Below are 25,220 nucleotides of genomic sequence, written 5' to 3'. Positions count from 1 at the left end.
AATAGTAGTATAGAATTAGGGTTTAGTGTCTAGTGCTAAGCTTATAAGTATATGGGTGTATAGTGAAGTATGTTATTTTACAGATGTTCATGAAACATTATATGTTTAAAGTAGGTGTTTAATATGCTTAATGAAGTCACAATGCTCCTGTTGGTGAAGTTACTGTCCAAAAATCACAGTAATATATAGATTCTGGCTCTTATTGGGTGAGGTAAGAAGGCTCCTTTGGGGTGCCTCTTTCCATACGGCATAAATGTGTGTCTACGTCTCCCTATGGCCAGACTTGGTGCTAATCCATAGTATGTAGGGGACAGCCCAGATAAGTAGGTCCTTTCTTACACTTTGGTTGGAGGTTATATAAGCAGACTCCTTTAGGGTGTCTCTTTCCGTATAGCATCAAGTGCCAATGTTTCCCTTTTAACACTGAATGTGACAACCTGGATATGTCCAGTGGTTGAATGGTTAAATGGTCCCCAGTGAGTGAACCTCAAAAAAAAGTGGGCAGGGTTTGTCCTGTTAGAAACAAGTGTAGGGTCTAGGTTTACCCTTGTAAGTGGCTGACCTGCTACATAAGTGTATCATATATCCCCTCACTATGCTATCCTGGCACTGTTAGATGTGTGTGCAGTGGGTAAATAGGATAAGATAATACAGGGGTGGCGTCCCGCACTTCTGTCCTTACCCTAGGCGGTAGTCAGTCTTCCTTGTGCAGCATCTGGGACCGCCTCATGTCTTAACTCGCAGCTTTTAGTGATTTTTGGACAGTAACTTCACCGACAGGAGCATTGTGACTCCTTCTTCATTAAGCATATTAAACACCTGCTTTAAACTAGGAGTGTGCACCGGTCACTTTTTGTGTTTGTGTTTTGGTTTTGGATCTGGATCTTTCTTCGTGTTTTGTATCTAGATTGGTTTTGCCAAAACCACCCTTCCAGGTTTTGGTTTTTGTGTTGGTTTTGTATCTGTATTTTTTTGGAAAAAACATAAAAACAGCTAAAATCACAGAATTTGTTTTTTTTTGTTCCTATGCTATTATTAACCTCAATAACATTCATTTCCACTCATTTCCAGTCTATTCTGAACACCTCACAATATTGTTGTTAGGCCAAAAGGTTGCACTTAGATAGCTGGATGACTATGCTAAGCGACAAAAGTGGGCAGCACAAACACGTGGCCCATCTAGGAGAGGCAATGCAGTGGCAGACAAGATGGCAGTTTGAAAAACTAGGCCCTACAGAGTACATAATGCAAAGAAAAAAAAGATTTGCAAGATGGAATTGTCCTTGGGTCCTCCCACCCACCCTTATGTTGTATAAACAGAACATGCACACTTTAACAAACCAAAACCATTTCAGCACCAGGGTGTGCCACATGACTGTGGCTGAAATGATTGGTTCATTTGGGCCCCCACAAAACAAGCTGGCAATTAATCTGTCCGTGCACAAACTGGCTCTACAGAGGCAATATGTCTTCCTCATCCTCATCCACCGATTCCTCACCCTCTTCAGTGTTGTGTACATCCTCATCCTCACATAGTATTAATTTGTCCCCTCTGGAATACACCCCAACAGTTCCCTCTGTACTTTCTGGAGGCTGGTCTTCCTGGAAGAATTGATAATTCATTTTGATAAGCATCATCTTCTCCACATTTTGTAAAAGCAACCTCCTACGCCTCTTGCTGACAAGGTTCCCGTGTTTTCAGAGTACACACTGGAGGGGGGGGGGCAAATTAAGCAAAATAGAGCCAATTTGTACAGGGGTCTCAAAATTGCCTATTTTTCCTGCCAGTACAGGTACAGATTGTCTGACATGCCTACTTGGATGCTGTCACCGATGTAATCCTCCAGCATTCTTTCAATGGTGAGAGTATCATATGCAGTGACAGTAGACATGTCAGAAATTGTTGGCAGGTCCTTCCATCTGGACCAGATGTCCAAACTTGGTCCTGCCTGCCCTGCATCACCGCCAGTGGGTTGTTTAGGATATCTAAGCTGTTTCCTAGCAGCCCCATTTGCCAGAGAAAATGAAGAAGGAGCTGTTGCCATGTCACGTTCCAATTTAGCTGACAGTGTTTTCACCAGCAGGTCTTTGCACCTCTGCAGGCTTGTGTCCACCGGAAAGAGAGACACCATGTATGCTTTAAACCTAGGATCGAGCACGGTGGCCAAAATATAGTAGTCTGATTTCAACAGATTGACCACCCTCGAATCATGGAAAAGCAAATGAAGGGCTTCATCCACAAGTCCCACATACCAAGCGGAGTTGCTCTGTCTTAGCGCCCCCTTCACTTTCTCCAGCTGCTTCTGCAAAAGCCTGATGAGGGGAATGACCTGACTCAAGCTGGCAGTGTCTGAACTGAATTCACGTGTGGCAAGTTCGAAGGGCTGGAGAACCTTGCACAACACGGAAATCATTCTCCACTCCACTTGAGTCAGGTGCATACCCCCTCCTTTGCCTATGTTATAGGTGGATGTTTAGGCTTGAATGGCCTTTTGTTGATCCTCCATCCTCTGAAGCATATAGAGGGTTGAGTTCCAACCTCTTGCTTCAGTTGATGGCAAGGCAGGTTCAAGAGTGTTTGCTGGCACTCCAGTCTTTGGCACGCAGTCGATGAATGGCGAATGTGGCCAGAAATTTTTCAGGCCACCCAAAGCATCTCCTGCATTCCCCTGTCATTTTTCAAAAAACTCTGCACCACCAAATTTATTGTGTGAGCAAAACATGGGATGTTTTGGAATTTGCCCAGATGTTATGCCCGCAAAATATTGGTGGTGTTGTCAGATATCAGAAATCCCCAGGAGAGTCTAAGCGGGGTAAGCCATTGGGCGATGGTTTCCCTCAGTTTCTCTAAGAGGTTGTTGGCAGTGTGCCTCTTACTGAAACCAGTGATAAACAATGTAGCCTGCCTTGTAATGAGCTGGCATTTCTGAGATGCTGCTACTGGTGATGCTGCTGTTGTTGCTGCGTACAATGGTACATCTATCCAGTGGGCTGTCACAGTCATACAGTCCTTAGTCTGCCCTGTTCCACTTGTCCACATGTCCGTGGTTAAGTGGACATTGGGTACAACTGCATTTATTAGGACACTGAGGACACTTTTTCTGATGTCTCTCTACATTCTCGGTATTGAATGCCTAGTGAAGTGGAATCTAGATGGGATTTGGTACTGAGGACACACTACCTCTATCAAATGTCTAAATCCCACTGCACTAATGGTGGATACCGGATGCATTTCTAACACCAACATAGCTGTCAAGGACTCAGTTATCCGCTTTGCAACAGGATGACTGCTGTCATACTTTATCATCCACGCAAAGGACTGTTGGATGCTCAATTGCTTAGTAAAAGAAGTAGTGGTGTTCCAACTTCCTCTCTGGGATGATGAACGACACCCAGCAGTAATAGCAGCAGCGGCAGCACTAGGCGTAGCAATGCAGGATCCTTTGGAGGAATCCTGGATAGGAGAGGAGTCAGTCATGCCAGTGACATGGCCTGCAGAACTACTTCCGATCCTGATTGAGGAGGAAATTGCCACACATACTGATACCTCACGAGTGCCATCTGATGGGACTGCACAAGGTTTGCACGTCCCGCCAGCCAATCAGTGGCCGCTAACTGTAGAGTGGCCGCTGACTGGCTCTGGCTACTGACCGTAGCAAACCCTTGCAGTCCCGTCAGCTGGCATTCGCGAGGTATCAGTATGTGTGGTTCGGGTAAGTCTTTTTTTTTTGTCCAAGTCTCGGGGATGCTACGGAGACCAGTGCCAGGATATAGGTGAGTATGCAATCTTTTTTGCAGGGCCAGTCATTAAGGATTTTGCTGGAGAAGAGGACAGAAACATCTGGTATAGGTAAGTATGTGTGAATGGGTAGGTGTATGTAATAAAGCTTTACTAGTCACGGTGTGTGTTTTTTTTATTTATTTAACTATTTATTTTACAGTGGGGGTACAGGTGCCACCCATCTGCTGGCACTTGTAGTTCTACAAGTGCCAAAGTGCAGGCATGCCAGCACCTGTAGTCCCACTGTAAAATACAATAGTTTTCTAATATTTCCCACTTTATTACCCCTGTACCCAATGCTCCAGGGGTATGGGAAGAACCCTGGGCTTTAGTCCATGCCTGGGGTTAAGGGAGAAGGGGGACCCCTTTTTTCGGGGTTCCCACCTCCCCTGAGATCCCATGCTTGGCCTGACTGGCTTGGGCTGATAATGCTTTGGCCATGTAGCCCCAGTGAAAGGGTCTCTGGGCTGTGGCATTACAGCCCAGCCATTTTGCGTCCGGTGCTGGTTTTTAATATAGGGGGTACCCTATGCATTCTCCCCCCTTATATTTAAAGCAAGGACTGGCCTTGCAGCCTGGTGTTGGTTTCTAAATTATGGTGGAACCCTACACCTTTTGTTCCCTGTAATTTTAGAAACCAGGACTGGCTGGCAGGTCCAGGGCTGGTTAAGCTTTAGGGGGGCCCTATGTCATTTTTTTTTTACTTTTAACCTGTTTTTTGACAGGCTAGAACACAAGCAGCTTACACGTATCTTACTGATATGTGCAATCTCCTGCAAATTGTGCTACTTGGGGGAGAAATCTCGTTCTGCTTCACCATTACTCTCAGCTAAACTCACTTCTTGGTATATTTGAGAGTCTTAGGAGCCTCAAATCTCCTGAGTTTCCGAGTAGAAAAAAAAGCAAACTCTCCCAGACTTCGATTCTTAGTAATTTACCCCTAAATATATTTATTTTCTTTTATTGAAGTTATAATGTATGCAAAACAAAATCTAGCCCAGGAATTCCTTAAAAATGGAAGGCCTCTATAAAAACTCCCACAATGCTCAGCCCTAAAGATTCTTGCAGGGGGACCAGCTAAATCAGCAATGTCAGATATTACCTAGGTGTTGCAGGGATGCAGCCCCCACTGTAAAATTCTCCACTTCAGTGAGCCAGTTGCAGTCCATGACTGCACTGGCTTCACTGAGACTGGCAGTGGCTTCCCATTGGAAGCACTAGCTGCCAGTCACACACAGGACTGGCAGCCCCAGGGTGATGTGTTTTCTCCCCCTGGGACTGTCAGTCCAAGCTGCTATTAGCAGAGACCAACTTCCAGTGGAAACCACTGTTCTGCCTTTTTGGCAGCCCTACACGGCTTTTAGGGTTCTACAGTTGATGCAGTCTCTAGAAACCAGTGTTATACGCATGCACAGTGCCACCGCCAATTCTGCACATGCGCCAATTACGGCACCTGCTAGATCCATTGCACAGGCACTATGACCAAGCCAGCTGGACCAGCAGTGGCAGCCCCCCTCATGCAAGAGGGTAGGAGCTGCTGCTGTAAATCAGTGATCACTGAAGACAGAGAACCTTAAATATGTGTGTCCAGGCTCTTTCTTAAAAAAGCTTGAATTCCATAAATAATTTTGAGAAATAGTATACTGACGTAACTCATGCTAACACAGGTAGTGATGATTTGGGAATTTTAATGTAAAAGATTTGTTGCCCCAAGAGGGCAATGGAAAAAGTTATTAAATATTAAATTTATCACAATGTGCCTTTTGCCACATATCATGCAACATAAAGGATATCCGGCTCTAGGAGTGAGCAGACATGACTTGGTGAGCTTTCCACTAGGGCCTATTATTTCCCCTCTTTTGGGCACCTAACTCATTCAGAGTGAGAAGCATGGACCCTACTTTATTGTCCAGCTAGCTGGCCATCAATAACAGGAGCACCTAACTACAGTACCTCTGTTACAGTTCATATCTCAATCCAAAACACCACAGCTAATTGATGAAGCTATTTTGGCCTTGTCTCTGTCCTTCCTGGATTCTCAGCACTAGCAGTAGACCTATTAACTATACAGATAACCAGATATGAGGCACTACTAATGTTGGAGGAAATAAAATGATGTGGAACAGAAAAAACACAATGCATGCGTCCAGGGGCTGGCTGGCAACTTTTAGCCTGGGGGGCAAATGCATGCAGGCCCTGATTCAGAGCGAGCGCTCTGTTAGAGTGTCCGGCTCTGAATCAGGGCCTGTGATCTAATGTGAGAAGCTTTCGGTGTCCCCTGTACAAATACACCATCTTTTAAAATCTTTTAAATCAAATCCAGTCTTGAAGCTTGTGTTTCTCTCCAGTGTTCATCTCCTGGTCATGGACCACACGTGGAATGCAGGAATAACTTTCTTGAACCGCATTGAATCACTCCAGACTCCCGCCTTTTTATGGTTCTGGTTCTGAATTCCTGCAGAACCAGAAAGGACTGTCAGAGTGACGCAATGCATGTGATGTCCAGTGTGATAGCTTTACCACTCTTAGGTGTTCAGTTGCTCTCTGATGTATGCATGCCTTGGTGTGCATTGTGAGGCATGAGGCCTTCAGTCTCGTGCTTTCAACCACACCAGGTGTGCGTGTATCAAAGCGCACCCAAACACCCAAGAGTGGTATATAGTATCTATATTATAAAATGGTCTCTGTTGCGACAAAATAGTTGAACATGAAGAATGATGTAGAGTAAAGCAGATTTCAGAATAGGAGATAAAAATAGTTAAAAATAGGCTGTTTAATCTGAATTATTTTTAATGTATAAACGTTTATATGGATAACTTTAAGGGGTAAATTTTCTAGAATCGAGTCTGGGAGAGCTTGCTTTTTTTTAGAAACTCGATTAGCTTCACCGAAACTCAGGTGATTTGAGGCTGCTGAAACTCTCAAATTTACCAAGAAGTGAGTTCAACTGAGAGTGAGATGAGTAGCACGTTTTGCAGGAGATTACTCACCCGAGATTGCAATGTCTTCTCCCTGCAAAACTCTCCCGAGCAAGTAGCCTGCACATATCAGTGAGATATGTGAAGGCTGCTTGTGATCTGTGGTGTTAAAAAATGGGTTAAATGTAAAAAAAGAATTACATAGAGGGGGGCCCTAAAGCTTAACCAGCCCCAGACTTGCCAGCCAGTCCTGGTACCTAAAATTATGAGGAACAAAACTAGTAGGGTTCCACCATAATTTAGGTACCAGCACCAGGCTGTAGGTCCAGTCCTTGTTTTAATCATAGGGGAAGTAAATTGTGTTGGGGTCACCCTATATTTAAAACCAGCACCAGACGCAAAATGGCTGGGCTGTAATGCCACAGCCTGGAGACCCTATTACTGGGGCTCCATGACCAAAGCATTATCAGCCCAAGCTGCTCAGGCCAAGCTGGGGATCTCAGGGGAAGTGGGGACCCCCCAAGAAGATGTGTACCCCCCCCACCCCCCCAAAACCCCAGGCTGTGGGGCTCTTCCCCACACCCCTGGGGTGTGAGTACAGGGGTAATAAAGTGATAAATATAAGTAAACTATTGTATTTTACAGTGGGACTACAGGTGACAACATGCCTGCCCTTTGGCACTTGTGGAACTACAAATGCCAGCAGGCTGCCGGCACCCATAGCCCTACTGTAAAATAGTTAAATAAAGATACAACACACACTGTGCCTAGTAAAACTTTATTTCATACATCCCACTCAGACATACTTACCTGTACCAGCCAGCCTCACTTCACAAGCTCTGACATTACTCAGAAATTGCTAACTTCAGGCTGCGTAGGGCATCACAGTGGCTAATTTGTGCATGCAACGGCATTCAAACACATGGCACGCCTGCATTTTCCCGACCAACCCCCCTGTTACCACCCACAAATGGCACTTCCTGTCAATCACTCTGCAATGGGTCTGCGTAGTCACTGCAATCGCAGTGCCGCTCACAGTGGCACCTTCGCACATACTCAATATGCAACAATCTGCCGATTGTGTGCTTATTAACAACTGCGTTCCATGCTGAATCAAGCCCAGAGTTGTTTACAGTAGAGTTGGCAGTGTACAGCCATGGGTGTTCTTCGGAGACAATTGGGAGCAGGTGGAAGTGAATGCGAAAAAAGAGGTCACCTCACGGGCGTGTTATGGGAGTATCACGGGAGTGTCAGTAAATGCTGCTGTGTTCTCAGATACAGAGGTCATGTCTAGAGTAAGTTCTGAAGGAGACTATGCACCAGCCATAAGGCATCGTAAGTGTCAATGGTGATTGCGATTTTGCACTGATGGTGGTATGTTTCAGTCCACCGGTGGAGTTGCACTGTCCACGGGCATTGAAAAAAAAAATCGCAGCTATGTATGTATTTCCACCCACCTCTGTATTAGTCCCTAAGTCAACTCCTGGGCTGCACATACTCTAGGGGGTATATTTACTGAAGGTCAATTTTAATCTATTTCACATCAATCTAAGTCAATCAACATCAATGCTGTGTTTCTGGGGCTGAATAACACATTTACTAACACTTAAAAAAAAACCTGTCTGTTAGTAAATGTGTGATTTACCTCCAGAAACACAACATTGATGTTGATCGATTTAGATTAAAATCTATTAAAATCAACCTTTAGTAAATATACCCCCAGGTGTACTAATTCACCCTTTCTATATTGGGGAGGATTCTGAACTCAAGTATTACAAGGTTTGTACAGATGTATCTTATATAATATATTTCATAATAAAAAATATTACAGCAATTTTCCACAAGGGGGTGCACCAAGCTTTCTTTTTTCTTGTCGTATGCAATTTAATACCAGGAAAAATTACTTTCTCTTGCAGTTCTTGAAACAGCTCAAGGGCTGTTCTGACTATAGACTTACCAAGGTAATTATTCATCTCAAATTGTTTGCCGCCTTGTCTCCAGGGTAGATTGTATTTGCCTACCAGGTGAAGCAGAGAATGTTGTGCTGAGGGAATCCGCTAAGAAACTGTACCTACTTGGGAATTCTCTTTTGAGAAGAGGAGATAAACATAGAAGATAGGCTGCCCGAATGTTGCTATAGAAACCCAAAATTGAGCTGTGTAGTAAACTATTGCTGTGACTCAATAAGTTTATATGTGAGCTTAGGAGAAGTTAACTATTTTGTTATACAGGTTGAGTCTCCCTCATCCAAACTGCTTGGGACCAGGGGTATTTTGGATATCGGAATATTCCGTATTTTGGAATAATTGCATATTATAATGAAATGTCTTGGAAATGGGACCCAAATATACACACAGAATGCATTTATGTGTTATATACACCATATACACACAGCCTGCAGGTCATTTTAGACAGTATTTTTTATAATTTTGTGCATCAAAAAAAGTTTGTATACATACATTAAATTCATTTATGTTTCATATACACCTTATACACACAGCCTGAAGGTTATTTTATACAATCTTTTTAATAATTTGTGCCTTAGACAAAGGTTTCATTATCTCAGTCATGCTGAAAATATTCCGTATTTCGGAATATTCCGTATTTCGGAATATTTGGATATGGGAGACTCAACCTGTATTACCTGTGAGAACTGCCAGATTCAGTTACAGAGTAGAGAGTACAGTACAGTGTCAGTCTGGGGCATGAAGGGCCCACTGTGGGATGCAGTGATAGTTGGTTGTGACCAATCTCTAGAGGGGGTGTGGCTAGCCACCACAGGGGCTTGGCCAGTCATTAAAAAGTGCATGGTCTGAGTCCTTTTATATATATATTTAGTAAATACTGATAGTGCATGTATGATAATGATACTGTAAGTACAATGCATTTTAGTGAATACACCATAATCCTGGGAATGCAGTATAATGTAACATATGCACAGTCTGAAACCTGACCACTAGAAGAGAGGGTGGACCCTCAGGCAGAGGGGTGGGCACCAGGGATTTCCCATGTACTCCATATATATTGATTATTAGGGTAGGCCCAAGTCATAAAGGAGGGCAAAATTGTGGTACTCTGTTTCAAGGTGACTGTTTCCTCACATGTGGGTGTACCTGTCCCTCCTTCTTCCTTCCCTCTCCTTTCTGTGTGTTCCTTCTCCTCTACTGTATCTCTGCCTTACTCTGTGGCAGCTCTGCCCTGCCCATTGGCTATGCAGAGTGCTTCCTTCTTTGAGTACCTGGAAAGGAGTAGTGGAGTGGGTATCCTAATGTTAACCGTGGGTGGGCTCAGTGCCAGCAGGACAGTCGGGGTGGTAGTCCAAGGACCTCCACACATAGCTACTTCCCCAGAGTGGGAGATGCTGTGGCATAATGTGAAGTGAGGGTTCTGTGTAGCATAATGTGAACTGGCAGTACTACAGTGTGTTCAACACATTTGTGTTGCTAGGAGTATTTGCACATTATACAATTATAAATACATCACATTGGTTGCTATGGGCAACTTCTCCACATTATCACTCTCAAAAGTTTACTACATCTCCCCCTTAAAGAGTCATTATTTTAATGTTTTATAATTGACTGATTGAAAGCTTTATATATTTTTGCAACATTATTTTGAAGTATCTACGCTTGTTAGGAGAAAATCCAAAGAGAACTATATAGTCACACTTGCCTACCCTCCCGATTCAGCCAGGAGTCTCCTGAAATACAGGTGCCGCTCCCAGCCCCCAGAAAGGCAGGCAAGCCCCCTGGGGGCTGCTGATCCCCCTGTGGTAACAAGATAAACCACCGCAGTGGGGGCGCCAGTGACGCATTTCACACTGAATCGAGTCATTTTGGCCCCACCCCCTGCTTCACAATGCCGGTAATCTCTACATTGTGTAGCAGGGGTCAGGGCAAAAATAATACGAGCCCCAGTATGCCCACAAATGCCAGGTAAGCTGTCTGGCTCCGCCCCCTTATGCCAGTCATGCCCTTCTGCTATGCCGATTTGGTTGCTCCCTCCCGGACTGGGCAGCCAGAATTTCAGCAAGGGGGCTGCCAGGGCTGATCCAGAGCCCCAGTCCATCCCTGCCCCTAGTTATGGCTCTGGCTGTTTCTCATCTCTTTCGGATTATGACATTGAAATGTGTTAGTAGCTTTGCATAGTTATTACAACTGACTTTTTGACTGCAAGTATTTTTAAGTATGTTTTCTTTTTGTGATATTTTTATGCTGATTTGTTAGGGAGAGAAGATGAGAACTTTTTGTTTAAGAAAAATATTATTTTTGTGAGTTTATGCTTATAAAAGTTCTCTAGTACTCATCTTAATAACATCCCAAATGTTAAGAATGAAGTTGTCATTGAAACACCATCTTGTCAGGTCTAACTCTAATGTAACCATGCTATGTGCTATGATCAGACCAAGATACAGAGGAAACCCGAGAGGAGCAGACTGAATTAGTGGTCACATGATCAATAAGAATCATGTAAATGAGCGAGTTCATGCTGAGTAATACAGTAATGAGATCATCAGATGACTGGACCACTCTAAAAGTCATATAGATTGCATAGACTCATATACGCTATTACCTTATGTGTTTCTTACATAGGGATTTCCTTTCATTGTTTTTTAGAGTACTTGAGCAATCAAGGTTAATATCAAGAACTGTAATAAAATCCCCATATGTAATTAAATGGTTCTTTAGAGATTTATAGACAGTAGAAGAAGTTAGTTAAAAAAAAGCACTCTGCCTCACAACCAGCGGGTGATGTGTAGGTATTATGAATGGGAAATTATTGGAGGAAACTTTTTATTGCATTATAATGTGGAAACTGTCTTCGACTCTAGCAATGGAGTCCGAAACAAAGACAACTGATTTAGAAATTACATTTGCGGTATCCTTGAACTTGTTAATTTAGTTAAAGTAAAATAAAAAATTGGCTCATCATTTTTATTCTACAGTTCGGGTGTTATAAGTAAAGTTGTTGTAAGATAATGCCTGAAAAATACAGTAGCAGGGAGATGTGAAGAACTTCTGCTGCAAAAGCTTCTACTGTATATTCAATTAAAATTGAGCAGTTTTGGCTTATTTAAGTCTACCATACCTTAAACTTACAGCCAGCACATTCCGCCAAACCTACATCTTCCGCCAGTAGTGTATCAGTGAATGTGAAAAACATCTGATGCAATAGTCTTTATGGCAGATTCAAATCTGAGTACCTTTATCAAAGTATCCAATTGGCTTTTTACTTTTTATTACTTGTTTGCAGTTTTGTGCAGTTTAGAAACTCCTTTTTTACAAGTGTGTTTATTAAGCATAGAACAACAGAATCATTGAAAGGAAAAATTTCAAAATCAGACTTTGAATTTTCCTTTGCGACCAATTGGATTTAATATTGCAATACCACTACTAAAATGTTATAGTTTGATCAGATTCTGCCGTAGCACATTTTCTCAAAATGTAATTACAATTTGAAGTTTGACTTTATTAGATTGAAGGTTGTACATTAGATCCTCAAATGATTTATTAGGAATTAGATAATACTACATCTTAACCATTGTTGAAGTTTCAAAGGAAAAATTATTAGAGCATAAAGTACTAGTCTAATATACTCTATTTTTCAACAATGAAATTGAAACTAGTTTGAATTTCGACACACAAAATCTGGTCTTTATGACAAAAAATGAATCTGCCTTTGTGATAGCGCACATTTCATGTGAGTTTATAGGCTGCATTCTTTTGTATACAGAATACAGATGTCATTTTATATGACCTCTAGGGTAAGGGTCAGGTCACATTTAGGTACATAAAGGGTTATTTTTTTAGTTTAGAGTTAATGGTGGTATGAAAGGTCTTTGATCCAATCATAAGGGGTTTTTAGAGTATTGGGGTCCTCTTATGTTATTCAGGGTTGGGAGAGCTCTCTTTCCTAGAATTGTTGCCCACCATCACACCTTAGTTTATTTGGTTTGTGTCAGCTTTTGCGGGAAACAACGGGCCCTTCTTAGAGCTTAGAATTTGTGCCCTGAGGTGCTTTTTCCATCAATGTGTGAGTTAGGCTGATATCACCCTACTGGGGTCAGCAGCATCACTGGTCCAGATAGACTTCTTGTTTTAATTGGTAGGGGATGTTTGGATGCCTCAAGTTGTTGATGGATAGGTGGGCAGCTGGCCACCGTCATAAATTTATTTCCGAAAGAGCTGTTAGATATAGAGATGTGCACCGACCCTCGTGTTTTGGTTTTGGATCTGGATCTCTCCTGGTTTTGTATCTGAATCTGGTTTTGGATTTTTTTCCTTGGTGTTTTGTTTTCGTGTTTTGGTTTTGGATCTGGATTTTTTTCTTAAAAAACCATAAAAATAGCTAAAATCACATAATTTGGGCCTGTTTTTGTTCCTACAGTATAATTAACCTCAATAACATTTATTTCCAGTAATTTCCAGTCAATTTAAACTACCTCACAATATTATTTGTTTCATCTAGTTAAGGCCAAAAGGTTGCTTTCAACTAGCTGGCTGACTAAGCTAAGTGACACAGTGGGTGGCACTAACATGTGGCAGTTCAGCTTCTAATTTCCAACATGGATACACTGCGTTATACAGTTTGGGTTGGATACACCAATAGTGCACTTATTGTGACAGCAGTGTCGGCAGAGCAGGGTTGCTGACGGTGTCCTCAGTACATGGAATGGCAGGACTGCGGTGCTGGCAGTGTCCTCAGTGAAGGGTACCAGTGAAGTCAGCAGTGCGGGGGTGCCAGCGGTGTCTTTAGTGCAGGTTTGCTGGCTGTCTCTGCAGTGTGGGAGTGTCAGCGGTGTCTTCAGTGCAGGTTTGCTGACTGTGTCAGCAGTGCAGGGGGTGTTCTCAATGCAGGGTGCCGGCGGTGTTGGCAGTGCGGGGGTGCCAGCAGTGTCCTCAGTGCATGTGTGCTGACAGTGTCGGCAGTGCAAAGGTGCTGCTGGTGTCCTCAGTGTGGGAGTGTTGGCAGTGTTGGCGGTGTGGGGGTCACTGACGGTGTCCTCAGTACGTGGGGCAGCAGTGCAGGAGTGTCGGCAGCTGTGGTGTCGGCAGCAGGGTATTCTACCAGTGGGGGTGCCGGCGGTGTCAGGTGGCAGGGGATGTGGGTGCCATCTTTTTCTCTCTCCTAGTGCATTTTCAATGGGCTTAACGCTGATTGACTGAGAGCCATGACAGATGGCTCTCTCAGCCAATCAGCATTAAGCCCACTCAAAACAAAACCTCGCGACCCGACAGCACTATGTGCTGTGCTGGGGAGAGAGACTGCTGATAGGTAAGAGGGAGGGGGGCAGTGGCGGACCCAAAATAATTAGTACATATGTGTCCACATACACCTTTGTGAAAATTGAGCCATGGCTTTCCATTCATGGCATCAGATAACCAGCCCTGCCAAGATATACATGTCGGGACATGTGTAAGGAGGCTGAAATGTAGTGTAGTACCACTTTTCAGACAGCAGGTGGCATTTTTAGAAAAGTATACTGCGGCTGCGTAAGTAGAATGCTGGAGCAGAAGATCCTGAACTGTATGTTGCCTCCCATTGTAGTGACAGACAGGCTTACAAAATGCCCTGCATACTTAGGCTACCAATACAATAAAAGGTCCTATAGAATAGAAAAAAACACTTGGAAATATAGCAGCATATTTCATATACTGGAGCCATAAATAAGCATTCTTAGATAAACGACATACAGTTGAAAATAGCGCTTGGAAATATAGCACCATATTTCATATGCTGAAAAAAAACCTGTTGCTATAGTTCTAGCTGGAAACTAGAACTCTATTATAGAAGCTGTCAGTTTCAGTTAATTTTCACTATGTAAAAGGTAAAAGACAGCAGCAGCTTCTAACTGTAGATGTTATAGCGTAGGGGTAAGGTGACTGCACATCACACCAAGCGTTTAGGGCTTGAGTCTAGGTGTAACCACTTTTTTTTTTTGCTCCAAAAATAAATTTATATGATTCAGTAATATAATTTCAATTATATCAATTTCTAGCTGGAACTAGAACTCTATATAGTTCTAATATTCAACATTTCTCGAATGCTCTATGATATGAGATAGAATTGTTGCACCTTTGAATCTACTGTCTGTAACCGTTGAACTATTTTGTTCTGCATACCAAGAACTTGTGTCCTTAAATATCTACTACAAGTAATATTGCAATATCTATATCAAAATCAGATCAGAGACCATCGCGACCATCGGGGCTTACAACGAGACCTTAGGGTAGGGTCTCCCTTGTCGTAAGCCCCGGAGAGCTTCTGGCTCTGTCTGAGCTGGAAGCTCTCCACTGACATCACTAGTGATGTCAGTGGGGCCTCCCCCAAACGGTAGGCGTTCCCATGGGAACGCCTCCGTTTGAGCTGCCACCCCCCCGGCCCGCCTTCCAAACGGGGCGAGCTGTCAATCAACATCGACAGCTCGCCCCCTTTGGATTGAGACCCGCTACGACCAGCGCTGTCAGTCGTAGCGGGTCTCACTCATGCGCATGACGGCGACGGCGCCGTCGTGCGCATGCTCTGTGGGGGGCCATCGACCCGGTCCGAGCGCATCGGCGCTAACGACTGGGTCTGAATGACCCCCAAAGTCCCATGACTTAGGCATCACACACACTATATAAACCCCTGAGCCACCATTTTGTGCTTTGATAGGGAGTGAGGAACTGAGTGAATGAGAGGAGAGGTGTGGTCTGACTGCAGACACAGTGATGCAGCATGGCAAGCAGGAAAGCTGGGGGAGCTCAGCAGAGGCTGGAGGAGGAGGAGGATCTGGAGGTGATTGTCAGGCAGAGTCAGAGTCATCAGGAGGAGGAAGGTTTGTCTGACCAGGAAGCGCAGGAGGAGGATGATGACACACAGCTGGAGGAGGAAAATGAAGATGAGGGGGAGGATGAAGAGGAGGAGGCTGAGTCTGCTGGTCCTTTGCCTGGGAAGACGCGCTGTGGGCGCAATATGCACTTTACCTATGAAGAAAATTCTGCACTGGTACATGCTATGGTACCAGTGTTCACACGTTTCCTGGGAGAACGCGCACACTGTACCCCCTGGCCAGAAACAAATGGGGTTTGGCATCACAGAAGCTGTTAATGCTGCCAGTAGCTGCAGACATGACGTTTACAATGTTAAAAAATATTTCAATGACATCAAACGTGTGTTAAAGGGAAAAATGGTGGATGAAGTTAATCAGTCCCACAAGACCAGTGGTGCTTGTCACATCCCCTACACTACACATCTTATGAACAAGAACTCAAACAAATCATTCCACCAGAGATCCTACCCGGAACTCAGATTAAGGATACAGACAGACCTCCAAATCGGGCACCCTATTGGTGATTAACAAAACAATACTCATATTACATATTTATATTAGCATAATTTTATGGGGTGTTAGTATTGCTCTATTATTGTAAAATAAGCTACTGCTGTAGAACTACACATACAAGTATGCGGTGACCTAGATTGCACAGAGTACAAAGATGTCAATGTTTGGGCACGCTGGGATGTGTTGTGCTACAGTATTTTTTTTGGGGGGGGGTGTAAACAATAATGTTATTAAAACCCCTTTTAGACATATGTCCTGTGAAATTTCCTCCTGAGACCCGGGAATTTCTCCTGTGCAAAATCCCGGGTATTTGGTAGAGACCCCCCTTTCACACTATAGCTTCTACCCGGTAAATTCCCAGGTAGCACCATTCAGACAAGAGCAAGGTTTTTCAGAGATTTATACAGAAAATCACAGTTTTGTCATTTTAAGTGGATGTTATGCTGGCACACATTAATGAGGTCATGCAAAGGTGGGGGCTTGGTATAAAGGGACTGGGAGGGGCACCCATAAGGCATTGCTGTATTTCCAAGCATCTGTGTAGCATGGAGAGCTTGTTATGTCTGGTGGATTTGGTGTGCTAAACAGCAACTGAGGCATGGCTGAAGCTGCTCACACTGTTCCTAATCCCCAGCTGACTATTATAACAGAAAGGGATGGCATTCCATTATTCTGCAAGCCATCATTGACCATCGGTATTGGTAAACCCCTTTTATTACTTTTAATTTGATATATATTGTGACCTGCATGCAAAGTAATGGATGTAAACTGTTGTGTGTTTAATAAGTCTATATGTAGGAGGGCGTGGCCTACGAGTGACTGGAGAGGATGTGGGCGCCATTAGCTCCTGCCGTTTTGGAGTATTTGGGGCCCCAAGCAACTCACCCTTACATTGAGCCCTCTTGTGTGTACCCTCCTTCCACCCACCCTGCTTAGTGAGTGTCCGGAGGCCAGGGCTGCTGCCGGAGATGGATCCCCGTTGTCGGGGCCTACTGCTGGGCTGAAGCCACGGGCTAAAGTTTGAGGCTGGGCGGAAGTCACAGTCAGCGCTACCATGATCGCGGCTGACCGCCAATCCACCCTTCCACTGCGCCAGATTTGCAGGTGAGCTGTCTAACACCCCTGCACCCGGCTACTGGCTGCCATAAAGTCCTATGGGCCCAGTTACTAGTGTGGATCTCCGGGAAAATACAGTGGCTGCCATCTTGGATGTGGGCATACCAGGCACTTTTGCAGCTTTCCCATATCTGCTATACACCAGTGTGCAGTGACCAACCACAATAATGTGAATATGTCCAAGTAAAGAATGATGTCTGTCTCTGGATAATGCTTTTCCCACAACAAGAAGTGCCACGACCTTCAGGTTTAATTTGCTGCTGCTACTTGTTATCTTTAAATATGCCATCTAAGAAAATGAGACAACACAAACTACCTACACCTATCCGTTTTCTGGCTACTCCTGTGTCCAAAGTGGGACAGATGTCTTCTCTTATATACGGTACAACTACTGTGTCCGCTACAAGATTTATGGTCTCTCCTGCCAATTTGGGCCTAGATTTGGATGTAAATGCTCCTCTTACTACCCAAGCAATGTTTCAAGTGTTTGCGGCATTTTGGTCTGATGTGCTGAAGGGTGTGGACACTTCTATACAATCTATTCGGGCCGATCTCGTGGGGCTGAGTGGCCTTACAGACCTTCTGGAGGGGAAAATGCAGGAACTGCTATCGTCACATAATGATCTCCTCACGGCTCACGCTGATCTCCAAACAGAAGTATCGTCCATGAGAGATAAAATGGCAGATATGGAGGATAGATCACGAAGAAATAATCTGAAGATTCGTGGTATTCCAGATTCTGTGTCAAATACGGAGCTGTTGGAATACGTTTCTAAATTGTTTCACAAGTTGGTGCCTACAGCTTCTCAACAGGATTTGATAATCAACAGGATCCACTGCCTTCCCAATCCGAGAAGAGGAGCAGGCAACTATACCCGAGATACCTTAATGCGCGTCCACTTCTTCCACTTCAAAGAGCAAATTGTACGTGCTGCACGTCAAGCCGAGGGTACAGACTCCCTATGGGGCCTTCAAATCTTCCCACACCTGTCTGCTGCTACCCTGGCTAAGAGGCGCTCATTTCACCCCATCACCACGGCTTTAAGGGACAATGACATCACTTATCGCTGGGGTTTTCCTGTAAAACTCCTGGTCAGCTACAACGCATCTTATATTATTTCAACTGTAGAAGCTGGAATAAAGCTACTGGCAGAATGGGACATTGCAGTGCCTGCTCGGGCTTCTGGGTCTAGCGGTCAAGTGTCCCAAGATTGGTCTAAAGCCACGTGAGAATGTACCGTATATACATTTACTTAGGGGTGTGCACCGGCCACTTTTCGTGTTTTGTGTTTTGGTTTTGGATCTGGATCTTTCTTCGTGTTTTGGATCTGGATTGGTTTTGCCAAAACCACCCTTCCGTGTTTTGGGTTCTGGGTTTTGTGTTTTGGATCTGTATTTTTTTTTTTTAAAAAGCATAAAAACAGCTAAAATCACAGAATGTGTGTATTTTTCTGCTCCTATGCTATTATTAACCTCAATAACCTTAATTTCCACTCATTTCCAGTCTATTCTGAACACCTCACACCTCACAATAGTGTTTTTATATCCAAAAGGCTGCACCGAGGTAGCTGGATGACTATGCTAAGAGATACGAGTGGGCGGCACAAACACGTGGTCCATCTAGGAGTGACACTGCAGTGGCATACAGGATGGCAGTTTGAAAAACTAGGCCCCAAACAGTACATAATTCAAAGAAAAAAAAGAGGTGCAAGATGGAATTGTCCTTGGGCCCTCCCACCCACCCTTATGTTGTATAAACAGGACATGCACACTTTAACAAACCAATCATTTCAGCGCCAGGGTCTGCCACACGACTGTGGCTGAAATGATTGGTTCGTTTGGGCCCCCACAAAACAAGCTGGCAATTAATCTGTCCCTGCACAAACTGGCTCTACGGAGGCAAGATGTCGTCCTCATCCTACTCATCCACCGATTCCTCACCCTCTTCAGTGTTGTGTACATCCTCATCCTCACAGAGTATTAATTCGTCCCTGCTGGAATCCACAACCACAGGTCCCTCTGTACGTTCTGGAGGCTGGTCTTCCTGGAAGAGTTGATAATTCATTTTATGAACATCATTTTCTCCACATTTTGTGGAAGCAACCTCCTACGCCTTTCGCTAACAAGGTTCCCGGCTGCACTAAATACTCTTTCGGAGTACACACTGGAGGGGGGGCAACTCAGATAAAATAGAGCCAGTTTGTACAGGGACCTCCAAATTGCTTCTTTTTCCTGCCAGTACAGGTACGGACTGTCTGACATGCCTACTTGGATGCTGTCACCGATGTAATCCTTTAACAGACAGACGCACGCTTGTCGCTGCTGCTTTAAGGATGCAGGTGCGGCTACAGAAAAAAAAAGAAGAATTTTTTTATTGTTTGTGGAGCGCACTTTGAGGGTTACACCACCCTTTAACAGACAGATGCACGCTTGTCGCTGCTGCTTTGAGGACAGTATCATATGCAGTGACAGTAGACTTGTCAGAAATTGTTGGCACGTCCTTCAGTCCGGACCAGATGTCCAAACCGGCCCTTGACTTATGACACAGGCGCACGCTTGGCCCTACTTTGTTGATGCATGTGCGGCTACTGCACACACAATTCACAAACACAGAAAATATTTTTTTATTTGGTTTGGACTGGAGTGTACTTTGGGGGTTACAGCACCCTTTAATGGTCAAGCCAGCCGGCCCTTTACTTAGGACACAGGCGCACGCTTGGCACTACTTTGTTGATTCACGTGCGGCTACTGCGCACACAATTCACAAACACAGAAAATATTTTGTTATTTGGTTTGGACTGGAGTGTACTTTGGGGGTTACAGCACCCTTTAACGGTCAAGCCAGCCGGCCCTTTACTTATGACACAGGCGCACGCTTGGCACTACTTTGTTGATGCACGTGCGGCTACTGCACACACAATTCACAAACACAGAAAATATTTTTTTATTTGGTTTGGACTGGAGTGTACTTTGGGGGATACAGCTCCCTTTAACGGTCAAGCCAGCCGGCCCTTTACTTATGACACAGGTGCACGCTTGGCACTACTTTGTTGATGCACGTGCAGCTACTGCGCACACAATTCACAAACACAGAAAATATTTTTTTATTTGGTTTGGACTGGAGTGTACTTTGGGGGTTACAGCACCCTTTAACGGTCAAGCCAGCCGGCCCTTTACTTATGACACAGGCGCGCGCTTGGCACTACTTTGTTGATGCACGTGCGGCTACTGCGCACACAATTCACAAACACAGAAAATATTTTGTTATTTGGTTTGGAGTGTACTTTGGGGGTTACAGCACCCTTTAACGGTCAAGCCAGCCGGCCCTTTACTTATGACACAGGCGCACGCTTGGCACTACTTTGTTGATGCACGTGCGGCTACTGCGCACACAATTCACAAACACAGAAAATATTTTTTTATTTGGTTTGGACTGGAGTGTACTTTGGGGGTTACAGCACCCTTTAACGGTCAAGCCAGCCGGCCCTTTACTTATGACACAGGCGCACGCTTGGCACTACTTTGTTGATGCACGTGCGGCTACTGCGCACACAATTCACAAACACAGAAAATATTTTGTTATTTGGTTTGGAGTGTACTTTGGGGGTTACAGCACCCTTTAACGGTCAAGCCAGCCGGCCCTTTACTTATGACACAGGCACACGCTTGGCACTACTTTGTTGATGCACGTGCGGCTACTGCGCACACAATTCACAAACACAGAAAAAATATTATTTTTTTTTAGCACTTAGGGGGAGCACCCCTGACGGACAGAGCACCCCCTGGACAACACTACAGCACTCCTTTAGGACTGGGACACTGCACAGGACTTTGGAGTGGACACAGCCCCTATGGACAACTGACTGCACAACACAGTCCAGCCAGCCCCTATGGACTTTGAAGTAGTGGACACAGCCCCTATTAACAACAGCAGCACAGCACAACACAGCCAGCCCCTATGGACTTTGAAGTAGTGGACACAGCCCCTATGGACAACAGCAGCACAGCGCAGCACAGCACAGCACAACACTACTCTGCACTACACTACACTACACAGCCCAGCCAGCCCTAACTCCCACCCTCCCTCTTCACTGTCCACAGCTGAGTGAGAAAATGGCGCCGACGCGGGTACCTTATATAGGATCCAAAACCCGCGAGACTCGGAAGGCGGGATGATGACTTTTGCCTCGATTTCAGAATCCGAGTCAGGCGGGAAAAGTCGAGCCTGACTCGGATCTGCCTCGGATCGGGGGGGCTCGGGGGGGTTCGGATTTCAGAAATCCGAACCCGCTCACCCCTACATTTACTATGTTGATTCTGTTAGATTTAATCCAGTGCTGCAACCTCTACATGTCCAGAGGTTTTGAATAAGACTAACGTTTAATATACATGTATATTCTTGTTTTTTCTTGCATTTGATCCTGTTTTTAGTGAAATGGGTAGTCATTATCTGTTTAGGTGAATAATAAGTTAGCCTATTGGACTACTCCATTATTAATCAGTATGGAGCTGGTTCGCTTAGGGGTTCCCTTACTATCATTCTAATTTTAAGTTAAGGTCATTCTCTTATGTGATCTTTTGGTTGGATATAACAGATGTTTTATGCTAATAAGTTTTCACAGCCTCACCCACTATGATTGCTTTTGTTGTTTTTTTGGGGGTTTAGCGACTCCATGTTTATTTTATTTATTTATTTTGTGTTAATTTCTACTGCAATGGCTGATGTGCATTCTGGTCCATTTATCTGATTTCAGGTGGATGGAACGTACATTGCCACAATGTGTCTACCATTATTGTTATGTTCATATTTGTATTGGATTTTTGGTATGCTGCTTGTCACAGGCTACTCTCCTTCATGTTTTTTGTTTTGCCATTTCCCTTCCCCCACGGCAAACACTCTAGCCCCAATTTTTTGGGCTATCTCAGTTTTTCCACTATTTTTCTCTCTTTTTTACTATTTACCTATTCTCTATTATTTTCTTTTTTAACTTTATGTTTTCTTTTTTTTTTTCTCTGGGTACCATTGACCACTCCATTCTTTTATTTTTGATGTGTTGGGCTACTTCTCCGACAATGGGGCTCCTTTCTTTAACTTATGGTTACATTTTTTTCATTGAATGTTCACGGACTAAATTCTCCTAACAAACGTAGGCTAGCTTTGTCCACTTTTCATAGGAACAAAGCTAAAGTTATCGCTTTACAAGAAACCCATTTTTCAACTTTAGCCCCTCAGTTGCAGAGAGACGAGGTATAATGTTGCATATTATGCTAATGGTCCATTTAAAAGAAATGGGGTGGCAGTTTTATGTCATAACTCAGTGTCCTTTGTTCCTACTAATAAGTTAGAAGACAAGAGCGGCAGTTATTTGGTCCTGGTTGGTCAAATGGATGGTAAAGAGGTCACAATAGTCTCCCTATATGCCCCCAATACTCACCAAATTCTATTTCTTAGCTGTCCAACAGATTAAACGCGGTTATATGATTATAATGGGTGACTTTAACTTGGTCCCTGATGTTAGGTTGGATAAGTCATCAGTGCCTGTCTCTGGAACACAAAGTGGTAATACTGATACCTCCATTTTACTGCAGAAACTCATGGCGTAATATGATTTGTATGATGTGTGGCGTGTCCGTTCTCCATCTGTGAAGGACTATACATATTTCTCCCATGTACACAATACTTATTCACGTATAGATTTGATCTTGCTAGATAAACATTTGCTTCAACATACCCGCCATTCTAAAATTATTCCTATCGTATGGTGTGACCATGTTTCTGTAATATTGACTTGGGACGGAAACACTCTAAAAATCCCACCTAGACTATGGCATTTCCCCGAGCACTTATTGTTATCTCTCGAAGTTGCTCAACCCTTAGTGGATGCCTTTGCTTCTTATCAGGCAACTAATGATTCCCAGGACACTTCCATTCCAACCCATTGGTGTGCTCTCAAAGCGATTCTTCGTGGTGTGGCCATCCAAACAGGTTCTCGACTTAAGAAGCAATATTTGCTCTGACACTCTGAAATAGAACTACGCTTAGAACAGGTTGAGTCTTTAAACAGGGCTCGTCCCACTCGTCTCCTTAGAAGGGAGCTAGATTCCATCCGTAACAAGCTACAAAAGTTGTTTTTAGCCCGAATGAAATCCGCTCTAACTAAACTTCAACAGAAATTCTATAATCTGGGGAATAAGGCAGGCAAGTTCCTAGCACGTAAACTACGTAAGCGTCAGGCCAGAAATAGAATAGAATTTATCATAAGTCCCAATAAAAAGAAATTGCTTAACCCTCCCACTTCTTGTTCGAATTTCCGCCCAGTAGCTTTACTCAACTAAGATATTAAAATTGACGCTAAAATGATAGCCATGCGTTTGTCCCCTTTGATTCCTCAGTTGATTCATCCGGACCAGGTGGGTTTTGTCGGTGGCAGACAGGCATCTGATCACACACGCAGAGTTTTTGATCTGGCTGAACTGATGCTAAAGCGACATAAGGAGTTCATTCTCCTGTCACTAAACGCTGAGAAGGCGTTTGATCATCTCCATTGGCAGTTTCTATATGAGACATTGATGCGCTTTGGATTTCAGGACTTAATGTTGCAATCTATTAAGGCTTTATACAGCAACCCTACAGCTAGAGTTTTTAGTAACGGTTTTTTATCTTCCTTGTTTCCCATTAGGAATGGTACTAGACAGGGATGCCCCCTCTCTCCCTTGATGTATATATTGGCTATTGAACCTTTTGCATCAGCACTTAGAAACTCCTTGTTGGCCCCACCTCTCACCAATTATGTCTGTTTGCAGACAATATACTTATGTTTGTTACCAAACCAGATATTTCATTACCCACCCTACACGAATTGATAGATAAATATAGTGCAGCATCTCTATATAAACTAAACACTACTAAGACCGAGCTCTCCCTTTTAACATATCAGACTCAGTTTTGTCTCGTCTACAATCCCAGTATAGCTCGGATTACCTCCTCTATCTAGGTATTAATATACCAAATCGCCTTGATGATTTTGCTAAGATAAATTTCGATCTGATCCTTAAACAAATAGCAGAATTATTAAACAATTGGTTGGGCTTTGAGGTTTCTTGGTTGGGCCACCTCGCGGCATTCAAAATGATGATATTGCTAAAATTAATGTACTTATTCCGAACTATTCCTTTTTTGGTCCCAAAATGATACCTAATCCAGACTCGTAAGTTGATAGTGTCGTATATTTGGAAGGGCAAAACACCTCGGTTAGCTTACCAGTGCTTGACTAGACCTAAAAATCCAAGTTCCTGATTTAGAAGCATACCAGTCAGCATGCCTAATTTCACAAATCAGTGACTGGTTTCTCCCCCCCCCCGAAACTAAACCATGGGTTGACTTAGAAAGGGCATTGTTAGATGATTACCCCTTGGTAGATTTAATATGGACTCCCAAACAAATACGCCCTTTATCAAAAAATACTCCCAGGGCAGTTATAGACTCCCTCAAGCTGTGTGATGATATGCTGATTAAATCTAAATGTATTAAATTGCCAGCTAAAACTTTATCCTTAGTTGCACTCGCTCATCTAATACCTGATTTACCTGTAGGGATCTAGCGTTCCCGAGGGATCGAGACCATTGAAGACATTTTAAGCACCAATACACTCATTCCATTTTCTCAAATACAATCCCAATTCCACCTATTCCAACTTTTTATGTATTTCCGTATCCAGCATTGGGTGGCTAGTTTTGTTAAAGTGAGCGGCTCTTTGGAGTTGCCTTCAGCAGATATTTTAGCTAAAATGAGAAGAGGCAACTCAAAGGGGTTTATTAGTTTTTGGTATGCCCTTTGTCCTGGGGACGGTCCATCAGATAAGTCCAAATCCCAAGTTCAGTGGGAGTTAGATCTTCAGGAGTCATATGCTCCCCAGCAATGGAAATCTATTTACATAACTGCCCACAAATTGGCCAAATGTTATAACCATTTGGAGTTACAGTATAATAAAATACTACATAGATTATACCTCACCCCAGCCAAATTACATATAATGTGGCCCACCCAGTGTAAGTATTGCTGGAGGTGCTGTGTGAATGT

At 43.7% G+C, this 25,220-nt stretch overlaps 1 pseudogene; it reads left to right on the top strand.

Moving 5' to 3' along the window:
- LOC148453546 (uncharacterized) overlaps positions 1 to 16,035 on the top strand; it is a 35,149-nt pseudogene extending 19,114 nt beyond the window's left edge.
- The last annotated feature ends 9,185 nt before the right edge of the window (positions 16,036 to 25,220 follow it).

The sequence above is a fragment of the Taudactylus pleione genome, unplaced genomic scaffold (assembly GCF_031769625.1).
Source record: "Taudactylus pleione unplaced genomic scaffold, aTauple2 ptg001137l, whole genome shotgun sequence".
Lineage (NCBI taxonomy): Eukaryota > Metazoa > Chordata > Amphibia > Anura > Myobatrachidae > Taudactylus > Taudactylus pleione.
The sequence above is the reverse complement of the archived record's forward strand: the minus strand, read 5'-3'. Positions and strand labels throughout refer to the sequence as shown.